At 48.7% G+C, this 15,785-nt stretch overlaps 1 protein-coding gene across 2 annotated transcripts in view; it reads left to right on the top strand.

The window, feature by feature from the left end:
• The window catches only part of MYO3B (myosin IIIB), a 474,261-nt gene that overhangs the window by 314,499 nt on the left and 143,977 nt on the right, over positions 1-15,785 (top strand). The window lies entirely within an intron of this gene.

The raw sequence follows: 15,785 nt of genomic DNA, 5'->3' as shown, positions 1-15,785 counted from the left end.
AATAATTCTGGAGCACGAGGCTGGGTCGAGGGTTCTAGCGGGGGTCCTCACTCTGGTTCTGACATGCCCCCCCACCCCCGTGTGATCGTGATGAGGCTGACAGTCACATGTGTTGTCCTACGTGGCTAAGGGTGCTCTGAGCAGGCACTTGTACAGTCCTGATTCCTAGAAGGGAAACCGAGGCATGGAGAAGTGAAATAAGGCTTCCAGGGTCTCACAGCTTGTGGGTGGCAGAGTTAGCATTTGGACGCAGGCAGTTCCGTGGGGTCCACTTTTCCTGCTGTCAGCTGAGCGCATCTCTTTCCCCTTAGAATCACTTCCTCCTCTGTGAAATGAGGACACTGGATCAAAGTGTCTGGAAGTAGCTTTCAGCCTTGGAATTCTCTGATTATATGCAAGACCTGTCTCTCAGTAACACAGGGGAATAACTCAGGGTCCCCCCACCCCCCAGCCACTTGAGTTTCCCAAAGCCAGGCCTATGTGTGGCTAGCCTGGGTCCTGTGGGCCCCACAGAGCGAGCACACAGAGGCGCTGGGGACTCAGCTTGCCCTTGGCAGCCTGAAGGCCGCAAGCTCCGGTTACTGGCTCATCCGTCCATTGCCCGGCTCTCGGCTCTCGGGTCACTCTGCTCTTCTGCAAATGTGACTTCCACCGCGGCTGCCAGCCCCCGCGCCCTCCCTCATTTGAAGCTGCGTGGTCCTAATTGAGGATCTGGAAGGAACAGGCCCCTTGAGCATGCCAGGAGCTCTCAGGGAGCCCAAGAAATTGGAGATGGAATGAGAGAGAAGCAGCCAGGCCAGCGGACTCAGCAGCCGGGAAGGAGGTAGGATTTCAGATATCCCCAAGCTAGAAACAAGCTCTTCAGTCAAACAGCTGCATCCTTTGCAAGTGGGCCCCTGCTCCAGGAACACTTCTCAGACCCCTCCTAGGCCACAGTAGACCTGAGGTCTTCATTCCCAACTAAAATATTTGGGAGTAGGGGTGCCATTTAAATGCAAATGCGTCATTTTTAACACCCCCTCCCCCAGGAATTCTAAGCTCTACCACTTCAAAGCCTCAGAAGGGGAATGCAGTGCTGGTTACAGCTTAGCTCAGAGACAGCTCAACCTGCACCACTGCTGCCTTCCTTACACGCCTCTTCTCCCCCCACCCAACCATGATTTCTGATCTTACAGTTGGGCCCAAAGCCCAACGTGTGTTAACATAGAAACTTCAAACATAGATACATGGTTGATCCACAGAGTCCACTACATTAAAAAAAAAATCACAAATCCAGCTTTCTTTATTTGGAAAAAACCGTCTTCAGAGGGATCGCCGTTGTGCACTCTGTTACTGTCACAGGAACTCTGCGTGGAAACAGAGACGAGCGTACCTGTCATCACGATGTCGGGACAGTGGCAACTGCATCTTTGCACTGGCGTGTCCATGGGGCAGGCACCCTGGGAGGGTCATTTTGCTTAGTGGAACTAGACAGGAGCTTCTTTAAGGTACCTCCTTTGTTGTAGCTTTGCAAGTGCCCCCTTCCTGCGCCTCACAGCCAGCGTTCCCACCTGTCACACTTGCATGAACCCAGCCTGCAGGGCCTTGGGCAGCCACAAAGGTGGCACTGATGCCACAGTGTGGCAAAAGCAGACAGAGTCTCTACCCTGTAGGCAACACCCTGGACAGGAGTGGACGCCCAGGTCCAGAAAATGATGCACAGACAGGGTGATGCCCTTGGCGGTTTTGTGAGCAGTTGCCTTTTACTTGAGGGCGTTTTCCTTATCTTTGGATAGGAAGGCAGTTGTGTTTGTCTAAACAGCAAAGCAGTTCATTCTGACTTTTCTATCTGGGGCTGTGATTTTCCCAAAGCAGAATCTTCTTGTGACCGCTTTCCCCTCGTACCAGGGGGACAGTTTTGAATGGGACAAGACCGAGCTATGGCCCTCCCCCTTACTGTTGAAGCCTGCAGGAAGTAGCTAGCATAGCCATTCCTGGTTGTCTTCTAAGGTTATTCTCTAATTTATTATTTTTTCAACAAATCATTTTGTTTGAAATTTAGATCCTGTGGGATGCATCTGTTTGTATTTCTAGCTCTGGCCCTTGGTCTTTTCTTTTTAATGCTGTTGCTAAGATATGTTATATATTTTTAAAAGAGCAGCCCTTGAAATTTAGGAAGCATTTGGCCTACATGTTGCCACAGAGCAGCACATATTGAAATTTGTTTTCCTTTCATCTCCTTCCCAATAAAAGCAGCCGCTCGGCTTATCCCTTTAGCTTCCTCAGAACTTCCTTTCAGAATTCCCGATCTATTAGGGCACATTCACATACCAGAAACAAGATGCCTTTTCATGCTGTCAACCTTTTTCATCTGAAATGTAAATTAATTCTTGCTGGTATGCCTTGACAGAGATCAAAGTCGGGTATTAACCTTGCCAGGGCTTTCTCCTCCTAAGGACTGGGCGGCCACCGCTAGGAGCCGGGTGTCCCTGCTGCAGGCCCTCCTCCAGGCAGCCCTCGGTCTCGGAGCCGCCATTTCAAAGGCTCTGCGTCATAGCTGCCTTAAACTGGGTGACGGGTGCTCTGCCTGGCCCATTCTTGAGCGATGAGCCTGCTTGCTTGAATTGTGGGCCATCCACCCAGATTCCAGGGGCTGGGCTAAGTGGTTCTGACAGCGAGAGAGCTCTGTGTGATGGAGGGAGGGACTGGGCTGCAGGCTGGAAACCCTTCCCCTTAGCTCAGTGGGTCATTTCTTGCCTGTCAGTCTTTGAGGTAGGCCACATTTGCATTTTCAAAACAAACAGATGCCTTTCAAATACATGAGCTGGTGGGCTCTGGATCTCTGTGGGCCCAAACAGTCCGCCAGCCAGTGATCAAATGCTGGAAGAGAAAACAAACCTGAAAAATACCCTAGGCACATCGGGATACATTTCCTCTGTGGCTCTCCTTCGTGCAAGCAGTCAAGGGCCTTTCTGAGACCTGGGGCTGGAGTGTGGGGTCCTGAGTGAGGGGATTGTTTGCCAGTTTCCTTTTTGAGGGTGGGGGTGAGCACCTTGGCGAGCAGTGGCAGGTTTTGTTGTTGTTATTATTGGTTAACTCTGATCATGGGCTCCTGACAGAGGAAAGCACCTTCCTTCAAATGCCAAAGAATTGAAAATATGTCCTCTTAAAATCAGAAAAAAGGCCGGCGCCGTGGCTCAATAAGGCTAATCCTCCACCTTGCGGCGCCGGCACACCGGTTCTAGTCTCCCGGTCGGGGCGCCGGATTCTGTCCCGGTTGCCCCTCTTCCAGTCAGCTCTCTGCTATGGCCAGGGAGTGCAGTGGAGGATGGCCCAGGTGCTTGGGCCCTGCACCCCATGGGAGACCAGGAAAAGCACCTGGATCCTGGCTCCTGCCATCGGATCAGCGCGGTGCGCCGGCTGCAGCGGCGGCCATTGGAGGGTGAACCAACGGCAAAAGGAAGACCTTTCTCTCTCTGTCTCTCTCTCTCACTGTCCACTCTGCCTGTCAAAAAAAAAAAAAAAAAAAAGGTACTAAAAAAAAATCAGAAAAAAATAAGATTTGCACGTATCATCCACCAGATAGATGATGGATTCTAAGCATAAACTAATAGTGATGGTGATTTCATTATCAGTCTATTACTTTTATAAATTAGCTCTTATGGTTCAGAAAGTGGGCCTATGTAGATTTATTCAACTAAAAATTGCATACATCCCTCAATGCATACTGTCAAAACAAAACAATCTACAGGGAGGTCTTTCTTTTTTTAATGGTGTCTCACTTTATAATTTTTTGAAAGAACCAGCTTTAGAACTTCCCCCATCACTCAGGAACTATTTTTTTAAATGAAAGCAAAGTGGGGGGCCTCCCTGTGTCACAAGGCCAATGTCCTCTGCCCCACCCCTACCCCCACCACTGCACAGAGGAACAGGAAGAGCCCGTCAGTGGTTTAGAGCACATTTTCCTTGCATTGCTTCTGTGCTGTGAAATTGTCCTCCTCCTCTTGGTTCTCATCTGCCTCCCACATACTCCCCTCCCTGAGCCCTGGCAACAAGACAAGGGTGCTTCAAGAAGTTCATGGAAAAATGGAATTCAAAGATAGTACTCTAAGGCAGATGTTCTCAGAGGAGCATACAAGTGCTGACAGTGGTTTTTAGGAGCATCAGCAGTGACACTGCCAAGGCCAAGGGCACCTGCTGTGGCTGCAGACCCCTGGGCAAGTCCTGTGATGCCTGCAGGACTGATAAATGCTGCTTCTAGAAGGGAGAGCAAGCCCACTTCCCCAGAGCCTGCCCCCCCCCCCCACCTTGCTGCAGAACCAGTGTTGCAAACTGTGGAACTTTTAAACTTCTTTCTCCTAGACATTTCTGACTTGATTTTCTCTTTTGGGGCTGGTTCAATATTTTACTTTGAAAATCTTTTCCGGGGCCAGCGCCTTGGCTCACTTGGTTAATCCTCCGCCTGCGGCACCAGCATCCCATGTGGGTACTGGGTTCTAGTCCTGAAATTGGAGAAGACCCCCTAAAATTTATACAAAAATGTGGCCCCTTAAAGTTCCCCAGAAGTGCTATCTGGGGCACCAGAATTTGGGGTGCCATATGATTTCACCATATGCTTTTTAATAAATCCCCAATATTGAGCCGGCGCCGTGGCTCAATAGGCTAATCCTCCACCTTGCGGCGCCGGCACACCGGGTTCTAGTCCCGGTTGGGGCGCCGGATTCTGTCCCGGTTGCCCCTCTTCCAGGCCAGCTCTCTGCTATGGCCAGGGAGTGCAGTGGAGGATGGCCCAGGTGCTTGGGCCCTGCACCCCATGGGAGACCAGGAAAAGCACCTGGCTCCTGGCTCCTGCCAGGATCAGCGCGGTGCGCCGGCTGCAGCGGCGGCCATTGGAGGGTGAACCAGCGGCAAAAGGAAGACCTTTCTCTCTGTCTCTCTCTCTCACTGTCCACTCTGCCTGTCAAAAAAAAAAAAAAAAAAAATAAATCCCCAATATTAATAAGCCTGAGAGGGTTCTTGCCTAATATTTAGAGAAGAATTCTAAATACTGGCACAGATAAACAAGGAAGCATGTTATGTTTTAAGCTTTTATTCAGTGAGAAAGATGCATAGGAGAGTGAGAGCTTTATTTAAGAGAGAGAGGTAAATCTGGGTTCATACCAAGCACCAGGAACCAGCCATGTGGAGGAGCATCTAGGCCTGGAAGCCTAGGGCGGGTGGCCTTTGGAGGCGCAGGGCTACCCTAAACCCCCTCCTGGCAAGAGGCCAGGGAAAAGAGCAAGGCCAGATACACCATGTCCCAGGCTTTTAACCCACTTTCAAAGGGGAGTGGTTAATTAACCTGATTGGCTGGTGGGCACCCAGGTGTGGCCAGGTAAGGGGATGAGGTCACCCAGGGGCGTGGTGATGGTGTGGTCTTCCAGCTCACAAACCTAATGGATTTTAACCTATATGCCTGCCTACTTCAGTCCCAGTTGCTCCTCTTCCAGGCCAGCTCTCTGCTGTGCCCAGGGAGTGCAGTGGAAGATGGCCCAGGTGTTTGGGCCCTGCACCCGCATGGGAGACAAGGAGGAAGCGCCTGGCTCCTGGCTTCGGATCATCACAGCGCTGGCCGTGACAGCCATTTGGGGAGTGAACCAATGGAAGGAAGACCTTTCTCTCTGTCTCTCTCTCACTTTCTAGCTCTATCTGTCAAATAAATAAGAAACAAAAACCAAAACAAAATCTTTTCCAATTAAAAGGTTTTTAACAGACACATTAAAATTATACATATTTATGGGATACCATGTAATATTTTAATACTTATACACATTGTGTAACATCCAGTCCAGGTAAATGCATCTATCTCTTCAAGCATTTAATATTTCTTCATAATGAAAACCTTCAAAATATAATCTTTTAGTGCATATTTTTAGAGAGAGACATGTAAAGTACATTAACACCACTTGTAGTCCCCCTATTGTATAGCAGAACCCTGAGCTCTGACTCCTAGCTAAGTTCAACTTGCTACCCATTAACCAGTCCCTCCCCCACTCTCCATTCCTCTTTGCCCCCCAGCCTCTGGTAACCACCTTTAGATGTTTAAACTTTCATGATATTATGTTTTTTAAAAAATTATTATTTATCTGTGTTTTTATTTATTTATTTGAAAGGCAGAGTGACAGGAGCAGGGGCTGGAGAAAGGGAGAAAAAGAGATCTTTCATCCAAATGGAAATCTTCCACCCGCAAATGCATACAATACCCGGGGGTGGGCCAGGCCGCAGCCAGGAACTCAGTTCAGATCTCCCATGTAGATGGCAGATACTTAAGCCTTCTTTGCTGCCTCCCAGGATGTACATTAGCAGGAGGCTGGATTGCAAGCAGAGGCATGACGGGAACCCAGCACTCTGATATGGGATGCAGACTTCCTAAGAGGTGGCTTAACCTGCCGTGCCAAATGCCTGTCCCCAGCTTTTTTCTTTTTTTGTTTAGACTCCTTCATATGAAAAAGACCATGTGATACTTGCCTTCCTGTGCTTGCTTTATTTCATTTATCATAATGACCTCCAGTTCCATCCATGTTGCTGCAGAGTGCACAATTTCATCCTTTTCATGGCTGTGTGTGTACCACAGTGTCTTATGCATTCATCAGTGCACGGACGCTTAGCTTGTTTCCGTTTCTCAGCTATGCCAACAGTGCTGCAGTAAACATGGGAGTAGAGTTTTCTCTTCAATGGAGTGATTTCATTTCCCTTGGATATATCCCCAATAGTGGATTAAAAGGCTGTTTCCTTTAGCACTGTTGGTGGATTGGCCATAATGAGTGGTTCTAACAAGTGCCTGAAACTAGATTTCCAGGGATATCCCTAGGTATGCAGTAAAATTTCATTTTAAATCACAATGTTTCTTTTATTTGTTTATTCAACTATTATTTGTATCTACTCTTTTTTCTTTTAAGATTTATCTATTTCAAAGGCAGAGATACAGAGAGAGAAGGACAGAGATCTTCCATCCACTGGTTCACTCCCTCAAATGAATGGCTGCAACAGTCAGGGCTGGGCCAGGCTGAAGCAGGAGTCAGGAGTTTCTTCCGGGTCTCCCACTTGTGTGCAAGGGCCCAAGGACTTGGACCATCCTCTGCTGCTTTCCCAGGTACACTAGCAGGGAGCTGGATGGGAAGAGAGCAGCTGGGACTTGAACTGCTGCCCATATGGGATGCTGGCACTGCAGGCAGAGGCTCAGCCTTCTGTGCCACAGGGCCAGCCCCTGAACATCCATTCTTACGCAGAGACTACTATGGTAAACAGTGAGATTTAAGTTTGGGCTTCAAATTCTCCAACTCCAGTATAGAGAGCTTTGAAATCTGCTCCCTCTCAAAAGATATGCTATTCGAATCAATCAGGTACCCTGTATTATGCCAACACTCATCGGAAGAGTTCTATACAATCTAAAATGGAGTGGGTAACTGGCTTAGTAGTTAAGATGCCCATGTCCTACGTTGGAGTACCCGGGTTCCATTCCCGGCTCTGGCTCCTGACTCCAGCTTCCTTCTATTGCAGACCCTGGGAGGCAGTGGTGATGGGTCAGTTAGTGAGTTCCTGCCACCCATGTGGGAGACCTGGATTGAGTTCACACTGTGCTTCATCCTTGTTTCAGACCCTGGCTCAGGCAATTGAGAGCATGTGAGGAATGAGTCATTGGAGGACAGCTCCCTCGTGCTCTCTCTCTGTCTCTTCCCTCCTTCTCTCTCAAACACATAAATATTTTTAAGTCCTCCAAAACAACAGAGTTAAAAATTATGTTAAAACATAGCCAAGGTTAGGGCCGGCACTGTGGCACAGCGGGTTAATGCTCTGGCCTGAAGCGCCGGCATCCCATATGGGTGCTGGTTCGAGACCCGGCTGCTCCACTTCCCATCCAGCTCTCTGCTATGGTCTGGGAAAGCATTAGAAGATGGCCCAAGTCCTTGGGCCCCTGCACTCAACATGGGAGACCCAGAGGATGCTCCTGGCTCCTGGCTTCAGGTCGGGTCAGCACCAGCTGTTGCGGCCAACTGGGGAGTGACCCATCGGATGGAAGACCTCTTTCTCTCTGCCTCTCCTCTCTCTATGTAACTCTGACTTTCAAATAAATAAATAAATCTTAAAAAAAAAAAAACATAGCCAAGGATATGCATTGAAATGACTCATGTTTCTTGAAGGTAAAAATGATCCCAGTAGATATTTTTCATTGTGACAAATCCGTTGCATCAGTAGGTTGTTGATCAAAAGCCAAGCAGGAGGGGGAGTTCAAGTGAATGTGCTATTAGAAGAAAAGGCCCCCTGAGGTCTGCTCTGGACAGACAAGAGGAAAGCAAGTGTACCTTGTCTCACTCCTTTCTATTTGTCACTGTGCTTGTGATCCACTTTTTCTTCACTCACTGTTTCTGTGTCTTGGAAAGATCCTTGACCGTTTAAAAACAACTGCTTTATTCCCCCAACTGGGAGTCCCCGTCAGAGGCAGCACAAGCCAGAGAAGTTTCAAACTCTGCTAGCCAGGGGACAGGAGCCAGCTGCTCCTCCTTTCTGAGTGTTTTAGGCCAAATCCACACAGTAGCCTAGAAACATCTGGAGGAGAGAATTACTTGATACAGGGGCCGGCATTGTGGTCCAATGGGTTTAGCTGCCGCCTGTGACTTTTGCATCCCATATGAGTGCCTGTTGGCATTCCTGGCTGCTCTGCTTCTGACCCAGCTTCCTGCTAATGTGCCTGGGAAAGCAGCAGAAGATGGCCCAAGTGGTTGGGCCCCTGCACCCATGTGGGAGACAAGGATGGAATTCTCAGCTCCTGGCTTCTGCCTGGCCAAACCCTGGCTATTGTGGCCATTTGGGGGGTGAACCAGCAGATGGAAGATCTCTCTGTTCCTCCCTCTTTCTGTCACTCTACCTTTCAAATAAATACAATAAACCTTTTTTTTTTTTTTTTTTTTTTTGACAGGCAGAGTGGACAGTGAGAGAGAGAGACAGAGAGAAAGGTTCACCCTCCAATGGCCGCCGCAGCCAGCGCACTGCGGCCGGTGCACCACGCTGATCCAAAGGCAGGATCCAGGTGTTTATCCTGGTCTCCCATGGGGTGCAGGGCCCAAGCACTTGGGCCATCCTCCACTGCACTCCCAGGCCACAGCAGAGAGCTAGCCTGGAAGAGGGGCAACCGGGACAGAATCCGGCGCCCCGACCGGGACTAGAACCTGGTGTGCCAGCGCTGTAGGCAGAGGATTAGCCTATTGAGCCACGGCGCTGGCCAAATACAATAAATCTTAACTACAACAACAAAAAAGTCACCTGGTATACTGGGCTTCTGATGAGTTGCAAGCTGGAAACTAGCTCCCATTCCAACCCTCACCTTTGCCATGTGCTATGGAATGACCAGACTGTTTTTCTTCAAAAGACTGTTGCAAATAGAAATGCAGGCTTTGTTTTCTCCTTTAACAGATGAAATGGAAGCGCAGAGAGTCGAAGGAAGTTGTCTTCCCTCGTGCATTCTGCGAGTGTACACGTCATTGGTTTCAATCTTCTCTGTGCTTCTTCCAGCAGAGCGCACTCTGCCACTGTTTCCACTTTGTGTGTGGCCCACGTACCCATGGTACTGGTCAAAGCTTTGGGAAGGGTTAACACGCCATCCTAAGCACATCGAGTTTAAAGTCAAAACAATGGACTTGAATTCCCAGCTATACCACCTTTTGCCATGCACTTGGGGGGAAGTTACTTCCACGCCTTAGTTTGCTCTTATGTCAAATGGGACTTGTTAAGGCCTAACTCTCAGGACTGTGGAGAAGCTGGTAGCAGATAATGTAGGCAGAGCGTCCTGCACAGTACCAGGCATGTGGCAGGTGTCCCATGATGCTTAGTTCCTTCTCTGTACTGCTTTCCTAGATGTGAACCTCCCTGGAAAAAAATCACAAGGCTGTGAAATAGCTGTCTATGATGAACATAATATTGCAACTTCAAAAAGGTGAAACTTTGGGTGAAACATAGCACCTGTCAAATCTCAAATACAGTTACTATAAAGCCTTCATTTTTTAAAAAGAAACGTTTTCCAAGTCTTAAGTCTTATTGATTTGACAGGGAAATATTAGAATACAACAACAATCTGAAAGATTGTGAGTGGTTTTGTTTTTGTTTTCACAAAGACCTGGCACCATGAGGTTGAGGGCTTGAATCATTTGCATAGATCCATTTCTCAGGGACCTCATCGTTCTTACGACTTAGCTGATGCGCTCCTGACCCCATGTTTCTTTCCTTCCTGGTTTGCGGCACTTTGGAAATTTGCTGTGAAAGAGATTAAGTCCCTTCTCACACCCTTTCTGCAAAGCCAGAAATTTTGAAGTCCGGGAGCTGAATATCCCCCAGATCTGTTGCCTGCTGGTGTGGAAAGCACTTTGCCTTTCAGATGTCTGAAGAGTTGGAAGATCCTTGTGTGCCTTTCACGTTTAACCCACAGTGACGGGTGATTGGCAGCAGAACAGCGGAGCGACAGCCATTTGGCCAAGAGTTCAAACCCCAACACGATGAGCCATAGCAGAATCAGAGTTTGATTTGCTGTGGTCGTGAAGTCTGAATCGCCAAGTACAGAGGCGGGGGCAAGGGAGACAGCTGGTAGCCATTCTCATCAATAAAGTTATGACGGTTGAGATGTACAAGCAGCCAGAGCCTGCTAATTTCCTAGACTTTGAGCCAAGTGCTTAGTGTCAAAACCAGCTACGGTCAGTGAGGCAGAGGGGTGTGAAGGGTCCCTCGTCAGACTCTTCCTGTGGGTTAGAAGCAGATCACATCCTGCTTCCCAGAAATGAGTCCAGTTCACAGACAAGGACGACTTTCTGTTATTTTTAAAAATTCTAGTAACTTCTTAAAAGTCAGTTTTCTTAAGGTATTACTTACCTGCAGTAAAATTCAAACAGTTTGATAAAACTGGACAAACACATAGCATCAGGCATTCCCCCCCTCAAAAATTTTTTTTCTCTTAAAGTTCCTTCCTTCATGTCCTTTTGCTGTTTAATCCCTCCCTCACCTTCAGCCCCTGGGGACCACGAATGGGTTTTCTGCCTCCACAGCTTTGCCTTTTCCAGGGTGTGGTGTAAATGGAGTAGACTTTTGAGCTGATGTCTTCCAGTTAGCATGATGCTTTTGAGCCCTAGACCCACAGCTGCATTGATTAGTGGTTTGTTCCTTTGAGTTGCTGAGCAGAATTTCAACATATGGATGTGCCATGGTGTATCCATTTGCCAGCTAAAGAACATTTGGGTCTTTTCTAGTTTTTGCTTATTATGCATAAAACCATTAACAAATAAAACATTCATAGCTTTATCTTTTGAAGAAAAAATGTATAGGAAAGTGCCTAGCTTTGCTTCATAGGGAGGCAGCACGGGTCCTGGGGTGGGTGCTGCTTCCGGCAGATTGGCCAACAGACGTACTTTTTCCCTGGTATCTCGTCCTTTGGCATTTCGAGGTACTTTCCCCCACCTTACTTCCTGTAGTTATCACTGCGGCAACTCGAATGTAGTCTGACTTCCATAGGCAGGGGAGGAGACAGAGGGTTCCATGTCTATGTAGTGTGTTGAGGAGTCATGTAGGACTCTTACCCCGTTGTAACCAAGACGTCCTAACTCCTGACCTGCTGCTCTCCCCCCAGAACCTTTTCTCAACATGCTATCTGTGCGGGAGGTTCTTCTAAGTGCTTTTGAGCTGGCCACAAAGACAACATAAAAAAAGAAAAATGATGTCTTCCCCATGAAGGCAAGGCAGCCGCCTATGGCACCAGGACCTACACCCTAACCAGGCTCGAAAGGGGCACAGATTCGCCAACAAACAGGAGTGCAGCAAGCCAGGGGGCTCTGGAGCTCCCACCAGTCCTTCATGGATGTGGGCAGGGCGTAATTCACAAGAAATAAATCCCACTGGGGGCTGATGGGAGTTAGAAGAGAATGGAACGGAAGTCCCTTAATGCTCAGAGGGAAGGGGACGTCCCCCAGGCTACGGTGTTCCAGGGCAGACAAGAAAGTGATTTGTAGGATAAGGGAAATCCTCCCTTTTCAGTCTCCACACTGGGCCAAGCAATTACCAGGCAGGGCTTTCTTTGAACTCCAGGTTCAACCGGGATAATGATGGGAATTAAGGTCTGGAGAATCAAAGTGGAAAATGCTCTCAGCAGCCTGAAATCACTGGACTTGTCTTGTGTGTTGGAGACGGGATGTGTTCCTGAGAGGGAAGAATCCGACTTCCTGGCTTCTGCATTTGGTGGCTGTTAGCCTGTCGGACCTCCCACAAGTTGGCTCTTTGTGTTCTGATAGGATGGCTGCTGACCAGCTGTCACTCCCACTGGCTCCCTTGTGGAATCTGCCAGCAGAGGGTAGGCGGGGAAGGCTGAGCGCTTGTGCCTCCTGTCTATCTGCGCCTGCTCTGCAAGGAACAGCGGCACTCCTTGCCAGGTCCTTTGGGAGGGCTGCAGAGTTTACCCAGCCTAGATCACCAGCCGGGAAATCTGCCAGGCCACAGTCCCCGCTGGGCAAGGCTTGGCTGTGTGCTCTGGATGGATCACCAAGTGCTCAGTCCTGCCAGGCCGGAGCCTCTGTAGCTGCTGCTCTGTGGGACTCTCAGAGGACCAGGCATGTGCAAGAATGTGGGACGATCTGAAATTTTACTTCCATTTTTGAAAAGAAAAGAAAAGAGAGTAGGGGTTATGATTGTTCGGTGTTTGAATAAATGGGACTGTGTCATGTGCTACTTAAAAATTCAGAAAAAACGCTTGCGTTTGAACCCTGGCTCTGCTGCTCCTCAGCTCTGTGATCTGGGAAAGTCACTTTATTTTATTTATGTTCATTTTATTTGAAAGGTTGAAAGACATGGGGAGAAAAAGAGAAAAGAGAGAAATCTTCCATCTGCTGGTTCACTCCCCCAAATACCTGCAATAACCAGGGCTGGGTGAGGCCTAAGCCAGGAGCCTGGAGCTCAAAGTCTCCCAGATTGGCAGCAGGGACCCCAGGACCTGAGCCATCATCCTGGGAAAGTCATTTAACCTCCTTCTTTCTCAACTCCTTAGGTATAAAATGGAAACAATAGTGGTCTCTACCTTTTAGGGTCACTATGAGGGTTAAATGAGTGAACTTTTGTAGAGGTGTAGAACAATGCTTGGAATATAGTAAACCATACCTTTGTGTTTGTTAAATAAAAGCAATGGTGCTTTCCTACCTCCTCATTACCAAATACCCCTCCAAACTGGTTGGAAGCATTGCTGTAGAACCCCCAAACTGAGTCTGCTTGCCCTAGGGGCAGAAAGCCAGTCACTGACCTCAGGGGTATTTATTGCAAAGCGCAGAGTGAGGAGTCGGGCAACTGTTGTTTGATTCCCGGCCTCCCCAAGGATTAGGGGGGTGAAGTTTCTTATAATTTGGAATTGGGGCTGAGAGGTGCATGATCAGCTCGTACCCAAGTTCCTGGTTGGTCAGTTGTGCTAGAGACCTTCCTTTGATTGGTCAGTGATGCTGTGCTCTTTAGGGAATTTTTGGTGACCAAATGGGCCCCAGTTGGTCTGGAGGTTCCATGAGGGTGGAAGTGAAATTCTGCCCAGACCTGGAACTCCCCTACACAGGCCTCTCCAGGACAGCACTGGCCATCAAGGTTCTTATCTGTTGGACAACTTGAGTCAGGTGATTAGAACCTTGTAAGGCTAGTAGATCACTCCCTCAAGTCAGTGACTTCCTTTAGGTAAAGGACAGACAAGGACACCTTGGGCTAAGGGGGACAGACAAGAGAATGGGTCCTGCTTTTACATTATAGGGGTTCATTTTCATCCTCTTCATAATTTTTGTTCCCCCACCCTCAACCAAATCAAGCTGGATGTATATACCTGCCCTTTTCCTGATGTTCTAGTCCTTTCAACCCTTAACATCTGTTCTCCTCCCCACCTCCATAGTTTTCTAGGGTGCCATAACAAATTACTACAAACATTGCAGCTTAAAACAACAGAAATTCATTCTCTGATAATTCTGGAGGCTACAGTCCCAAATTAAGGTGTCAGCAAGCATTGGTTTCTACTGGAGTCTGTAAATCTCTCTCTCCTGGCTTCTGCTGTTCCTGGAGTTACTTGGCTTAGACCCATCTCTCACCTGTCAGCTTCCATTGTCATATGCATTCTCTCTGGGCTCCCAGTGCCTGCACGTGGCTGTCTTATAGGTCTAGGACCCACCTTAATCCAGAGTGAGGACATCTTTGTTTAATTAATCATATCTGGAAAGACCCTGTTTCCAAGAAAAGTCACATTCTGAGGCTCTAGGTGGACATGAATATTGGGAGAACACTAATTAACCCCCTTAAAGAATCATGGTGCTCTCAGACTTCTTAAAATTGTTGCTCTCTATTAGAATGCAAGATCCCTGGGAGTGGAGACTGTGTCTCTTTAAGTGTAGTCTGAGGCAGCTGGCATTACCTAACATGGGAATGTTTAGTAGACCACCTTAAAGGTATGGAGAGACAAGAATGCCACCGAGCTGGATGTGGGAAGGTGATGCCTAAGACAGGAGAGTGAGCTGGCAGGAGGGAGAGAGATGGGACGAATACAAAGGACTGAACAAAACAAAAGAGAAAACTCAGGGAACGAGATCCATGAGATGCCGAGCCAGGAAAATCCCTTTGATAGTCCTCTATCGGAGAATCCAACATGAGCCGGGGTGACGACAGTGGCCAGCTACAATTGCTGTGTTCCTCAGCTCAGTATCTTGCGTGGTTTCTCTCTTCCTTGACAGCATAATACCAGTTGATTGTCAGCTGGCGCCGTGGCTCACTAGGCTAATCCTCCGCCTTGCGGTGCCAGCACACCGGGTTCTAGTCACGGTCGGGGCGCTGGATTCTGTCCCAGCTGCCCCTCTTCCAGGTCAGCTCTCTGCTGTGGCCCAGGAAGGCAGTGGAGGATGGCCCAAGTGTTTGGGCCCTGCACCCCATGGGAGACCAGGAGAAGCACCTGGCTCCTGGCTTCGGATCAGCACGGTGTGTCGGCCGCAGCGGCCATTGGAGAGTGAACCAACGGCAGAGGAAGACCTTTTTCTCTGTCTTTCTCTCTCTCACTGTCTACTCTGCCTGTCAGGGAAAAAAAGAAAAAAAAAAAAAAAAAAAAAAAGAAGAAGAAGAAGAAGTTGATTGTCCAGCTAACATGGTCTGGGAACAGGGCTGCCGGGGAAATGAAGGCAAGGGTGCTCCCGAGAGGCAGAGACGGGGAGGACAGGACAACAAGGAGCAGCTTCCTGGGGGAGACTGCCACCCCCCTCTTTACTTTCCTGGTGGTGGCAACTGAAAGGAAACAGGAAAGCTGTCTGTCATCAAACCAGGAGGCCTGGCCTGGTGCACTAGTGACCGCCGTCACCCAGTTCCCCTATTTGATCAATGTCATCTGTCTCAGACAGAGGTTATTCAAATTGCCCAACATAGCCCAGCTAATAGGATCTGGCCAGGACAAGTGTCCCATTCCCTCTTGGTGTGCCCTTTCTTTACCACACTGTATTAAACTCGGAACAGAAGCACCAGAGCCACAGGTGAGACTTAGCACGTCAGAGCTGCAAACCCTAAGAAAGGTGTGGCCTTCCCTGGCTGAGTTACATCACTGGGCTGGTCACTCCTCCAGGTGTGGGAGCGTCAAAGGGGGCCATGGGGGAAGTGCCCATGTTCAAGACGGCAGTGAGCCTGGGGGCACAGAGGTGAGGTCTTCAGAGACTTGGGATGAGTGTTCTCTATTCAGGACTGTTGCAGAGAAGGTTCCAAAGCTGCACTGATCTCTTGTTATATAAGGGACCCTCTGTCCT

The sequence above is a fragment of the Oryctolagus cuniculus genome, chromosome 3, assembly GCF_051225735.1.
Source record: "Oryctolagus cuniculus isolate XC-2025 breed Fujian yellow rabbit chromosome 3, ASM5122573v1, whole genome shotgun sequence".
Lineage (NCBI taxonomy): Eukaryota > Metazoa > Chordata > Mammalia > Lagomorpha > Leporidae > Oryctolagus > Oryctolagus cuniculus.
The sequence above is the reverse complement of the archived record's forward strand: the minus strand, read 5'-3'. Positions and strand labels throughout refer to the sequence as shown.